Raw genomic sequence first — 12,439 nt, forward strand, 5'->3', positions numbered from 1 at the left:
ATCGCTGACTCTGAGGGCAGATATGTTATCATCTGAGCTACTTTAATTGGAGCTCCAGTCGCGCTTTGCAATGTTTATGGCCCAAACACTTCTCAGATCCCTTTCTTGAATAGAGTCCTTCTGAAACTCTCTCCATTTTTACCTGCATCGCTAATTATTGGTGGAAACTTGAATTTTTCCTTTTCTGAACACCATGATAGATTTTCTCTTGTATCTTCTATGCCCTCCCACTCCCAACGTAGACTTTCCTGACTGTTTCGGAAATTTGCTCTTTATGACTTATGGCGAATTAACTACCCCTCGAGCTAGATCTTAAACTTGATATTCCCATCCACTAGCACACTTGCATTGATTATGTTTTTGGCAATATCTCAATCCTTCCCTTATTAGCTGATGCAGATGCAACGTGCCAACCCCCAGGGCCGATCGTGTCCCAGTATTAGGAATGCAGAGTGGTGATGTGGCCTGACAGTTTTGTGTCACAGTGCTCCTACCTGGATACTGTCGCTCCCCAGAGTTAGGCTCCATAGCATCCAAGGAGTTGTAGTTGGTAGATTAAGTACAGTTGAGACTTTGTGAAGTTCAATTTCTTTTACTTGAAGAAACTTGCGATAACCTTGTGTCATCCAAACAATCTTGGTCTTTCTTGGCTCTGGCAGGCGAAGGATAATCTAGCAGGTAAACAAACTATTTGCTTTCTCCCTCTCTGCTGTGCTATTCTTTGTCTTCAGTCTGGTTACCGGACTTTCTAGCCGTTCTGGTACCTTTAAATGGGGTGCCTTTGGCTGTTGACCCTCTCATAATACTCAGTCTAGGAACTGCAAGGAGTCATGGTGCTCTGTGAGCTGCTTTCCCTGGAAGACTCCTGCTGCAGGAGGGGGGGGGGGGATGCTTCCCTCACTGAGCCATGTCGCAACGTCCTATAGCTTCATGCAGCCCCTCCCTTTGTAGGAAGCAGGACTAGCCCACTTCTGCCCAATAGGGGGGAGAATGGAATGGAAAGTTCCATTTTAACTAAAGATCTCTCTCTGCCAGATACACTGCCACCTTCTGGACAACCAGACAATAAGTGACATAGCAATATTATGAAGGCACAGCATTAAATGGAATACCTCACGGCCCTTATGACTGATAGGGTAGATCGCTTTGAGTGCATATGGGAGCAGTAAGATTTGTATTCAAGTTTGCATCATTAGGTATTACTGTTCACCCCCACAAGTCTTCCCTTTTTTGTTTCGTTGTGCATTGTTATATTACGTTGCCTATATTGTATGCTTTGTAGGGATACCTTATCTTCTCTGGCTTTTACTTGTGGCATTCTTGCCCGTAAGTATCCCTGAAATGTTAATTTACCGTATATATTGCTTTGATCTTTTGATCTGGATGGATATGCTGCATTTTACCAATTTGTTGACTATGTGCTGAACCCTCACTATCTTCGCATTGTATTTTATTGAAAACTCTTTAATAAAAATACAGTTAGAAAAAAAGACTAAGGCGTGTTTTCTCCACTTTTTCCTCAAAAATTGTTCTGCAGGTGAGAACTGTAACCTACTGAAAGGCCAGAGGGGCAGTTGTCTGGATGGGGAGAGTCAAAGGAGTACGGTCTACTGGACTTGGAGGACCAGCCTAGTTCTGTGAGAGTTATGGTCAATCATATTTTAGAAGGTTTCTTTAAATTGCTTTTGGGTTAGAAATTTTAGAAAATATAAAATGGAATTTCTGAACTCAATTGAACTCTGGCTTTACAGTCGCTCTTATGGACAGTTTGTAACATCTTGAAATTACTTCCAAGAACATTGTGTTTCTTTTCCACTCATCACATCATGTATGGTTGTGTTTCTTGAACACAAAGGGGTTCTCTCACTAATAGTATTACCATTCAATGATTAGCAAAATACATGCAATAAAAATATTCGTTTTTTTTAATAATGTACATTATATATTCCTCTCTGGTAGCGCTAGATAAGGTTTTTCCCATCTTATAAAGTCATGGACTGTAGCTAGGATATGCCATCACTTTTTGTGACTGGGTGGGGTCTGACCTCTTGGACCGTCAGTGAAGGCGCTGCAGCCCTGCTCCAGTGTATTAGGTCGGATGCAGTTCCCTGCACTGTGGCACTTCTGTCTGCAAAGGTAGAAGGAGATGCAGCACTTATTGGGGGTCCCAGAAGTCGGACCCTGAGCTATCCTAGCGTTATGCCATCCTAAGATAGGTATACCACTTTATTTGACTACATTCCCAGTCAGGCGATTTACAGAATTTGAATTTTACCTGTTTTTGCATTTCATTTTCATTTTGCAGAAATGGAGTATTAATGATATCGAGGGCGGGATCAATAGCACCATTTCTATTTTTGCAGATGACACTAAGCTGTGTAGTACTGTGCAGTCTATGGAAGATGTCCACACACTACAAGCTGACGTGAACACTCTGAACCTCAATTGCCAAGCTGATGGCCAATCACTCAATGTGGACAAATGTAAAGTTCTGCATCTTGGTAGTAATAATCTCCGTGCTTCATATGTCCTAGGGGATGTAACACTGGGAGAGTCACTTATAGAGAAGGATTTGGGTGTCCTTGTGGATGGTAGATTAAATTACAGCACACAATGTCAATCAGCTGCTTCTAAGGCCACCAGGATATTGTCATGCATTAAACGAGGCATGGACTCGCGGGGCAAGGATGTAATATTACCACTTTACTAAGCGCTGGTGCGGCCTCATCTGGAATATGCAGTTCAGTTCTGGGCACCAGTCCATAGAAAGGATGCCCTGCAGCTGGAAAAAGTACAGAGGAGAGCGACTAAACTGATAAGGGGCATCGAGGGTCTTGGTTATGAAAAAAGATTAAAAGAATTGAATTTATTTAGTCTTGAGAAGAGACGTCTAAGGGGGATATGATTAACCTATACAAATATATAAATGGGCCATACAAAAAATACGTGAAAAACTGTTCCATGTAAAATGCCCTCAAAAGACAAGGGGGCGCTGCCTCCGACTGGAGAGGAAAAAGTTCAGTCTCCGGAAGCGTCAAAGCTTCTTTACTGTAAGAACTGTGAATCTGTGGAATAGACACCTCAGGACGTGGTCACAGCAGGAACGGTGGACAGTTTTATAAAGGGTTTAGATTAATTCTTAAAAGTAAACAACATTAATGCTTATGAAAACGTGTAGAAATCGGAGTCTCAATTCCTTCTGGGGTTCGCGTCCCCACCTATGACTTGGTGGAACTTGATGTCTTTTTTCAACCGTATTAACTATGTAACGCTTTCATTTTGCATTTCATTTTCATTTTGCAGAAATACAGTATAAAACCTTTATACATTTTATACATAAAGTCAACGAAAAGCCAGACAAAATAGTCCTTTCCATACATTACTATTATAATTACCATGATAAAACTGCACAGGCCACATAATGCTACCATACAGTATACAAATAATACTACCATAGAGTACTCAAATAATACCAATATACAGTATACAATACCACCATACACTGTTTTTTCAATACCATTATATAGTACTCAGATAGTACTACCATACAGTGCCTGAATCACTCCCCATACAGTGCTCAAATATTACCCACCATATACTGCTCAGATAGTACTTCCATATCAGTGCCCAAATAACACCCACATACCTACGGTCCTCTATATTACCATATAGTGCTCATATAATATCACCATAAAGTGCTGCAATACCACCATATTGTTCTCAGATAGCCCTACCATACAGTGTCCAAATAATACCCCATACAGTCCACAAATAATACCACCATATTGTGCTCAAATAATACCACCACCACATTGTTCTCAGTTGGTACTACCATAAAATGCCCAAATAACACCCATACGGTGTTCAAATAATCCCACCATATTGTTCTCAGTCGGTATTACCATATAGTGCCTAAACACCACCCCATACGGTGTTCAAATAATACCAATAGAGGCCGGATTGAGGAGTCTTGGCCCAAACAGCCGTCCATATTCCAGCCTTGCCGCATCTCGAACATTTATTCATTTAAGAACATCCTAGAATTTGCAGCTAGTTTATATGGGAGGTGAACGTAACATACACAATACCCCTAAATTTGGGATTTTTGCTGACATCCTCTCCATAGTATACACACTCCTGTCACTGTGTGCAACTGCATGGCCATATATACCGTAGGAGGCAGACTGCTATGGGGCCCTTGGATAGAAGGGGCCCATGCCTGGTTGGCCCTGGCCCTTTTTCTAATGTGTGGCGAGAAAGACCAAGGGTCACTAAAAAAATCATGGAGGAGGAAGCAAACGCCGGACCCTTGTGACAAACCCCGTTGCCATAACGGATGGCGGCACAGCATGATCTGACGTCCGCCGGTGCCTATTAACCAGGGAACGCTCTCTTTTTTTAGGTTCTGCGCTGCCCATAAACATCCTAGAAAACAAGATTTCACTCATAACAAGGAGAACATTTTGGCGCCAGCCGAAGACTTTACAGCGCTGAACATGACTTAATACCGCCACTAAAACAGCACAATCACTTCTAATATGTGGGCAATGGGATTTACATTCGTGTAATCCGTCAGGTTTACTCCGTCCTCGGAAAGCGACAAGGTTCTCATTTAGATTTTAGCAGTAGAAACATGGATTATTTCGGCTTGCAAAAAATGTAATATCTGCTACCCGCGGGTGTAAATCACCGGTCCCCCGTCTCCAGCCAAACCTCCTCTAATTTACTGCCAGGCTAATACCGGCGGTGATTCAGTGTAAGACGTACATAGGAGAGGACGGGTGGGGCAGAGGATCAGATACAGCGGCCTCGGATTATATTCTCAGGGGGGTGAGGACATAGAGAAAGTCCAGGGGTTACAGTCATTTACTTTGGGGCAGATTTATCAAAACTGTCTACTGCAACCAATCAGAGCTCAGCTTTCATTTCTTAACCTCACTTTGTTGTCTGTAACAGCCAATCAGAGCCCAGCTTTCATTTCTTAAACTCTGTGCTGCCCATAAGAACCAGAGCTCTGCGTTTTGTTCTTAAACTAGGTGTTGCCCATAGCAACCAGTCAGAGCCCAGCTTTCGTTTCTTAAATGCTCTTTGTTGTCCATAGCAACCAAGCAGAGTCCAGCTTTCATTTCTTAAATGGGGTTGGTTGCCCATAGCAACCAGAGCTCAGCTTTCATTTCTTAAACTCATTGTGTTGCCCACAGCAACCAATCAGAGCTTAGTTTTCTTTTTTTTTAAACTGCCCATGTAAAATGAAAGCTGAGCTGTGATTGGTGGCTACGGGCAACATCACTTTTGTAAAAAAACAAACAAACTGGGCTACTAACCACCAATATGGCCGCTACAGATCATACAGTGCCCACTCCCAGCTATGTTTGTAGGAGCCACAGTGAAACAAGAGACAGAAGCAAAACTTGGATGGGCCCCTTCGGATTCCAGAGGGCCACATAGTGGTAAGGAGTGCTCATACAGTGCCATAATGTACCTTGAGAACACAGGGCTAAGTTGTGCTTACATTGTGCCAAAGAGCATCACATATTGCCAAACCGTGCTTAGAAAGTGCCATATAGTGCAAACAAAGCACATGCAGTGCCCTGGAGCAGGGGTTACTTTTTTACTGTTCAATGCTTGTCATGTTATTTAATATCATTTTATGCTGTGTATACCCAGTATGGTTATGGATGGAAGCGACAGAGTTAACCCCAACTCTGACACAGTCCCCTACAGGAAGCTTGGGTGCGGCTCCTGGATCTTCCCCATCTCAGTCTAGTTACAGTGAGTTCCATGTGCTCCCTCCTCAGAGGATGGGCTCAAGGTTCCAGAGAATCACCTTCTCTGAAGATTATCTACTGAGTGAAAGACCTCATTTTTCTGCAGTACTTAAAGGGGTTGTCCGGGATTGGGGACATTGCTGTAAGAGAACACCAAGCACATAAATATTACATACAGTCCTGTCGTACCTTTGCAAGACTTTTCTGATGCCCCGTTTTCTTGTCCTAAATTCTCTGCCGGAAGTGCCACTTTTCAAAGATTCAGTGACGTAACGGGTCCCTTTCTGCAGAGCGAAGCCTCGCTTCCGCTTCGCAGGGAGCCCGGTGATGTCACAGCCAGCCTCAGTGATTATGCAGAGCGCACTGAGGGGGGCGAAAAACTAGGCGGCAACACATTGCGCCAAGCCCCGCCCCTCTGGTCCGGTGACGTCACCGGGCAGGGCGTATTCTTAGCAAGGATGGAGAAACTGAGCCAGGAGGCGCTTAGGGGCGTGACTAAGAGGGAGGAATAGTGGTGGCGGGAGGCGGCATATGAATTAGGGGGACGGCTGCACGAAGGAAACAACGCGATGCTGCGCTGGAAGTTACCGCACACATAAACATAGAGGTAAACAATCAGTGGGGGACTGTAGGAGCCCAGCTGAAGTGTAAAAATACCTAAAAACATCTTGGGGGACCTTCAATCCCCTATTAACAGTGATTTAACTGTTTTTTAAAAAAACAATCTTGATCCCGGACAACCCCTTTAAGAAAGAAGCAAAGAGAGAAAGAAACAAGAATCTTCAGAAATCTGCATGGCTGAGCATTGGAGTCAGTAAAGTATCCTGCTACCTAACCTATTTAGACTTTACTGCTGTGAGGGGTACACTGCTAAGACACACTTCACACTTGGGCACGATTTGGCCAGTCGTATCTCTAAAACCTGTACTCCTCAGTTGCGAATTATAGTCACAATTGCAAAAGGGAGATCGCTAGCCAAAAAATTCTGCTGGAAGAGACTTGAGAAAGAAAGAGAGGAAAGATTACCATAAGTTCCATCCTTGCCCAGATCCATATAAAAGCATCTGTATATGGTGTGATCTGTGTTTTTGCTATCGTTGGATGTACTACAGCTCCTATTTTGCACTACAATAAAGAAGGAAATTTATTCTGACCTAGTTTCTGACTCCTGCACCATACGCCGGCCATTGCACTCTACACGCACTGCCTTGCACCCAAGGGGGGTAGCTATAGGGGAAGCAGCTGCTTTGGTGCCCAAACTCAGAAGGGGCCCACCCAGAAGGAGGACTAAAAGATTTTAATGTCAAGGCTCCCATAACAGTATTATACTGTGACACTGTAGGAAACGGATGGAGCAGCTACTGGGTTTGGTCTGAGAGAGTTATCTTGACTAGCCACAAGAGTGGGGGTTTCACAGGAGGAGGTGGTTGCGAAGAAGTTTCTTGGAGGGCCCAATCAAAAATTTGCTGTGGGGCCCAGACATTTCTAGTTACGCCACTGCTTGCACCCATCCAACACCTAACATCACAGGCACCCCAACTACCATCAGGCAGGAGCCCCAGAACCTCAGTGTGCCCCGAGGGAAGAAAAAGGGTGCCCTCCACTACAAGCCCTAGGGAGTTCCTACAGTACCCACATAGTGCCCAAGCTGTTGTCAGGACTGAAGATGGGGGCATGGAAAGAAGTCTGAAAATTGGATCCAGGTCACCTGGAAGAATATAGCATTAGTGAGTTAACATGGATGAGGTGAACCAGAGTTGGTGCCACCCTGACCCCGGGGTTGCCTCTAGGTTACATATAACCTTTGCTTTACTACCTTAGTAAAGCGAGGAACATTTGTGAGGGACACTTTTTGACCCATCTATCTCATCAGAACAGAAGATCTAGAGAGTCCGCGGACTGCAGCCGTCTCGGTTTCATTGCAGTTGCTTTCCCATTGTAAATCTTCTCAGAGCTATAATGAGGAGCTCATGTGAAATCCACTTTCTTATTCGGATTTGAGAAGCCTTTGTTCTCACACAAACATCTTCAAAATGTCACGTTTCCATCTCCCAATCTCCGGGCTCAAGATTTAACTCAATTACACAAATCTCTGGGGACGGCCGGGTAGAAATGAAACCTCTGCTCGATACAACCTCATCCTGGCTTCTGAGGAACACTCCCTCCATGTTATATGTTCAAATAATCAAGTAGAGATTATTGAGAAAAATCAAATCTATTGTATCCTCAGGGGGAGAGGTCTTTTACCTGAATTTGGAGTATGGATTGTGTCCCCTTGTGGAGGAACTGGCCACAGAAAATGTTAGCTTCTTACAGGAATCTGGACAAGAAGATCCCTGCAGCAAAGGCTTGATGTTCACGGGTGGGCGTGTGTGGCATGGTGGTTGTTCCCACTATTCAGAGTTCAGTGCATGGGCTACACACCCGAAGAGCTAAGCACATACTTGTCAACTCTCCTGGACTCTCCAGGAGGCTCCTGGAAAAAAGGGAGGCCTCTCAGAAGAGTTAGCGAATCTCCCATGTGCCATCTGGGAGAACGTGTACTTTACATGTATGTTGTGCTGGAATGCGGCACCATTAGACACAGCCCCGGTGCACAAAAAGGGGTAGGACCTTTTATAAGGGGAGGGGCAATGGCTCTTGGAGACTAAAATTAAGAAGTTTACAAGTAGGAGTCCATACGGCAGATCTAAGGCCTGAGTAGATGGCGTTAGTGTGGCAGTAGGCCACCATGTGAAGATCGTGCCTGGTTGAGATAGGCCTGTGAGACTATGGCAGTCTGGAAAAGGTCTGGACTTGCATAGTTGCCAACAGTCCCTGATTTTTAGAGAGAGTCCCTGCAAATTTGAGCTGTCCTGGACTGAAAATAGCTCTTTCTGGCTTTTAAACAAGTAAAGCCTAGTTCAGTTTCTACTGCACTTAAGTAATCTTGGTATACACGAACAAGCCAGAGCACCAGGAACTGTGTACGTTAGTATTTAGCACTTGCTAAAAATTCTATTTTTAATGGCCGCCTTGTAGCAAAGGGGATGGGATGAACCTGCCGCATCTGAGCATGTCCACTCCCTGCATGCTTGTTAAAGGGGCCTCATGATTTCAGTCTCAAATGCCTTGTCATTTACTCATGACAATCATGTTTTAAAAAAAAAAAAAAAGTTTTTTGTTCTCTAACTATTTCATGCACCATGACGGCTTCCTATACTGAAGGGAATGCTAAACAGTATTCATCCAGATCTTCCTGGTTCATGAATAAACTGGCAGCAAAAAAATAGTAAAGACCGATATACTTAGTGCAGAACAGCAACTCAGAAAGGGGTTGGCTGTGTAATACCCGTTACAGCCAGCAGGTGGCTTTATCTTCCCCCAGTAATTATTTTATGGACCTCGTAAAGACTTGCTAACAATTTATGGTTCAGATAACAATGGAGAATTTCTGTCGTATATATGTTTATAGTATGGGGCACGGTAAAAAATTTTTACTACCCGGCTTCAGTCCCAACCCCAGGCGGATTTGGTCCTGACTGGAGGGCAGAGTTGTATTTCTTACCTACAGGCAAGCAAATGCTTATAATTAACAAAACCTACATGTCTCGTTTCTTTACTGGAGGACGGAAGTCAGGTGACTAATTAGAACTACAGCGCATGGAAAGATTGGGATACGACTAATTAATTATGATCCCTTTTTCTTTTTTTTTTTTTTTTTTTTTTTTTTTTTTCCCTGCAAGGTGGGGGGGGGGGTGGGTTTATGGGGTGAGTTGGGGAAAATTCTAGCTGTCCGGCTTTTCTGTATGTATTATATTGATTAAGAATGTGGAGGTATATTGGAAGCATGGGAGGGTCTCCAGGACTGAAAGAGGGGGGACTTCCCGGTATTAAATAATGGTAAAAAATTTTTTATCCAGGTATAATATCGAGCGGTACATGGGTAGGGGACCGTGGCTCGAGGTCTGGAGGTGCCCGGATATCGGGCGCGGCTCGGGATACGGCTCTTCCCGTCAGACATGGGGCTCGATTGCGGGCAGGGAGGTGACACACGCGGTGGGCGCGCTACTATGTGCTCATTTTAAGAGACAGAGCAGGTATCTGGCTTTGTTTTTTGCTTATATCCTTTTTAATTGCTGAGTGACACTCGGTTCGAGTTCTCTGTCGCATGAAATATCAATGCGAATAAACGCAAAGTATGGTGAACCATGCAACCGATAGCTGACTTAATCATATGGGGATGAGGCAGTAAAATATACGAGTGGGTTTCTACCACTGTGGTAAAAGACTGCTGGACTCCCCTCTCTGGTTTTTGCTTTATCAAATGCCTGCGATTAAAGATCGCTGCAAGCTCGCCTTTAGGCAGCATGTGAGCATAAAGCGATCGGCCACATGAGTGCCAGTCCTTCCGCTCGTACTTGCCCGTGTCTGGGGGAGGGCGTGCGCGAGCGGCGCTCGCTGCCGGGCGGCTGTCTGGATTTCGGGCCCCTATCCCTGTAGCGAATGGAGAACCTGGGCTAAGTGGGTTGCTTTTTCCACTTGCATTATCAAGCCTAGGATGTCGGGTGAGCCCTGTCACCCTCCCCAGTAGGAGACCTCCCTTTGATTTTCAAATACTGACATATTATGGATATCTGCATGAAATTATTGTCAATTATGTTTACAGATCAGAATTGGCGGATCTATGGAATTTATAATATCAAGTATGTAATATGGATTTAAATTTTTGTATTATAACAATAAAATATTTATAAAAAAAAAAAAAAAAAAAAAAAAAAAAGAACTACAGCGCGACACTTGTGTTTATACTACCAGGAGCCACCACTAGGAGTGCTGCTGTGTTGAGACAGAGACTAAACAGGTAGCTTGACCTCGTTTACTCATTGGATCGTTATTTGGGCACCCTCTGACGGTGTTATATGGTCATTGTGTGATCGTATTATTTCGGTATGGATATTTACACTGCAGCCAGCCACTAAATGTACTGGAAGTAATTGGATTTAGAAACTCTGATGCATTTTCTGTGAAGAGAGTGTTTTTCTGTTTTGTGCCATGCGGCCATACTCTACTTTAGTGCCCCATCTCTGGACAGACCGTTTATTACAGCCCATCTGGATGGCAGACACGCCACTTCTTCCACGATGATGTGCCAGATGGCTGTGTACAGTAACGATTGGGGCTATACAGCAAAGAGTTCAGCTGGCATTGCCCCCATCAATTGCAGAAACGGCTCCCAATAAACCAGCCATAGATGCAAAGATATCTCGGGTGATGGTAAATCCGATAAATTGTCCACCCCCCCATGACGGCAAAATGAGTTCGGACATGGCATATACCCTATACCATCGCTATATGAATGGGAAAGGTTCCTACTGGAAGAGAGGTGACGCCATAGTAAGGATCCCTGGAGCTACTTTTGCCACTCAATACAGGTGGACAGGATGTTGGTTTTGTTCGCCACATCTTCTGAGCTAATTCTGTATGCACTTGCTAAAAATTGTAGCAAAGGGGATGGGACCAAGCTGCCACACCCGAGTATGTCCACTCCTTGCGTGCATGTTAGAGGTGCCTCATGATTGCAGTCTCAGATGCCTTGTCATTTACTCATGACAATCATGTTTTAAAAAATCATTTTTTTGTTCTCCAACTATTCCATGCACCATGACGGCTTCCTAAATGCTAAACAGCATTCCTCCAGGACTTACTGGTTCATGAATAAACTGGCAGCAAAAAAAAAATAGTAAAGTCCGATACACTTACAGCAATTCAGGGGTTGGCTATGTTGGACAGGTGATGAATGTCAGACCCCCAGGGATCACAAGAACATGCCCTGCATCAAAGGAAATCTAAATAATACATTTATAAAATATGAATATAGATGCACGTGAACTACCTCTCCAGTCACTTCTATGGAACTGGCAGAAATGGACCATTCTGCTCTGTGGTCGCATAGACAGTGACTGGAGCGGTGATCACACCACTGCTCCTTGTGATCGCCCTTTAAAGAGGGCCCGTCAGCTCTTGCATATGGTGTAGTAAAAAGGAGCGGTCACCCAACATCAGACTGGGGTTCCTTGGGCCCATCCCTTCTTACATCATCAATAAAGTGTATTAGGTTTTCATTCACATGAACAGACCCTAGTGCCAAGTGACTGGTTCCATAGGCAGACCTTTGGGGCCCACTATGGTATCAGAGCCTGGGCCCTCTGGTGGACCCAGTCTTCACGCTGCGCTCACCTCTCCTGACGTCTGTTTTATCACATACTTATATTCCCCAGATATGTCTTTAAAAAAAATGATGTTCCGTTGGTATTCCTCCTGGAACCTTATGAATCAATTGACAACCTGGTATCACCATTCCCCATAGAGTGCGGTCAGCACTGACTGTACAGCGTCAGCGTTTGCAGGGGGAACGCCAACACCCAGTTTCCCAAATGTTTATTCCTACATTTCCAGGAGGACTAACTGAAGAACGCAAAGTTCTAAGAAATTTTTTCCACTAGGAGAGCCTAGAGGTCCCATAGAACGGGCCGAATCGTTGCATCCGTGGCCGACGCAAGAGCGACTCAGGCGCGCAACAGTTAAAAGCTCCTTGTTCTGAGCAGCGAGCCTCGGTAATGTGCAGGTCGGCGAGAGATAACAACTCAGTTCAGACAGCTAGCGAAAAGGAACACGAGGACATTTGGAGT

Source organism: Bufo bufo, chromosome 8, assembly GCF_905171765.1.
Source record: "Bufo bufo chromosome 8, aBufBuf1.1, whole genome shotgun sequence".
Lineage (NCBI taxonomy): Eukaryota > Metazoa > Chordata > Amphibia > Anura > Bufonidae > Bufo > Bufo bufo.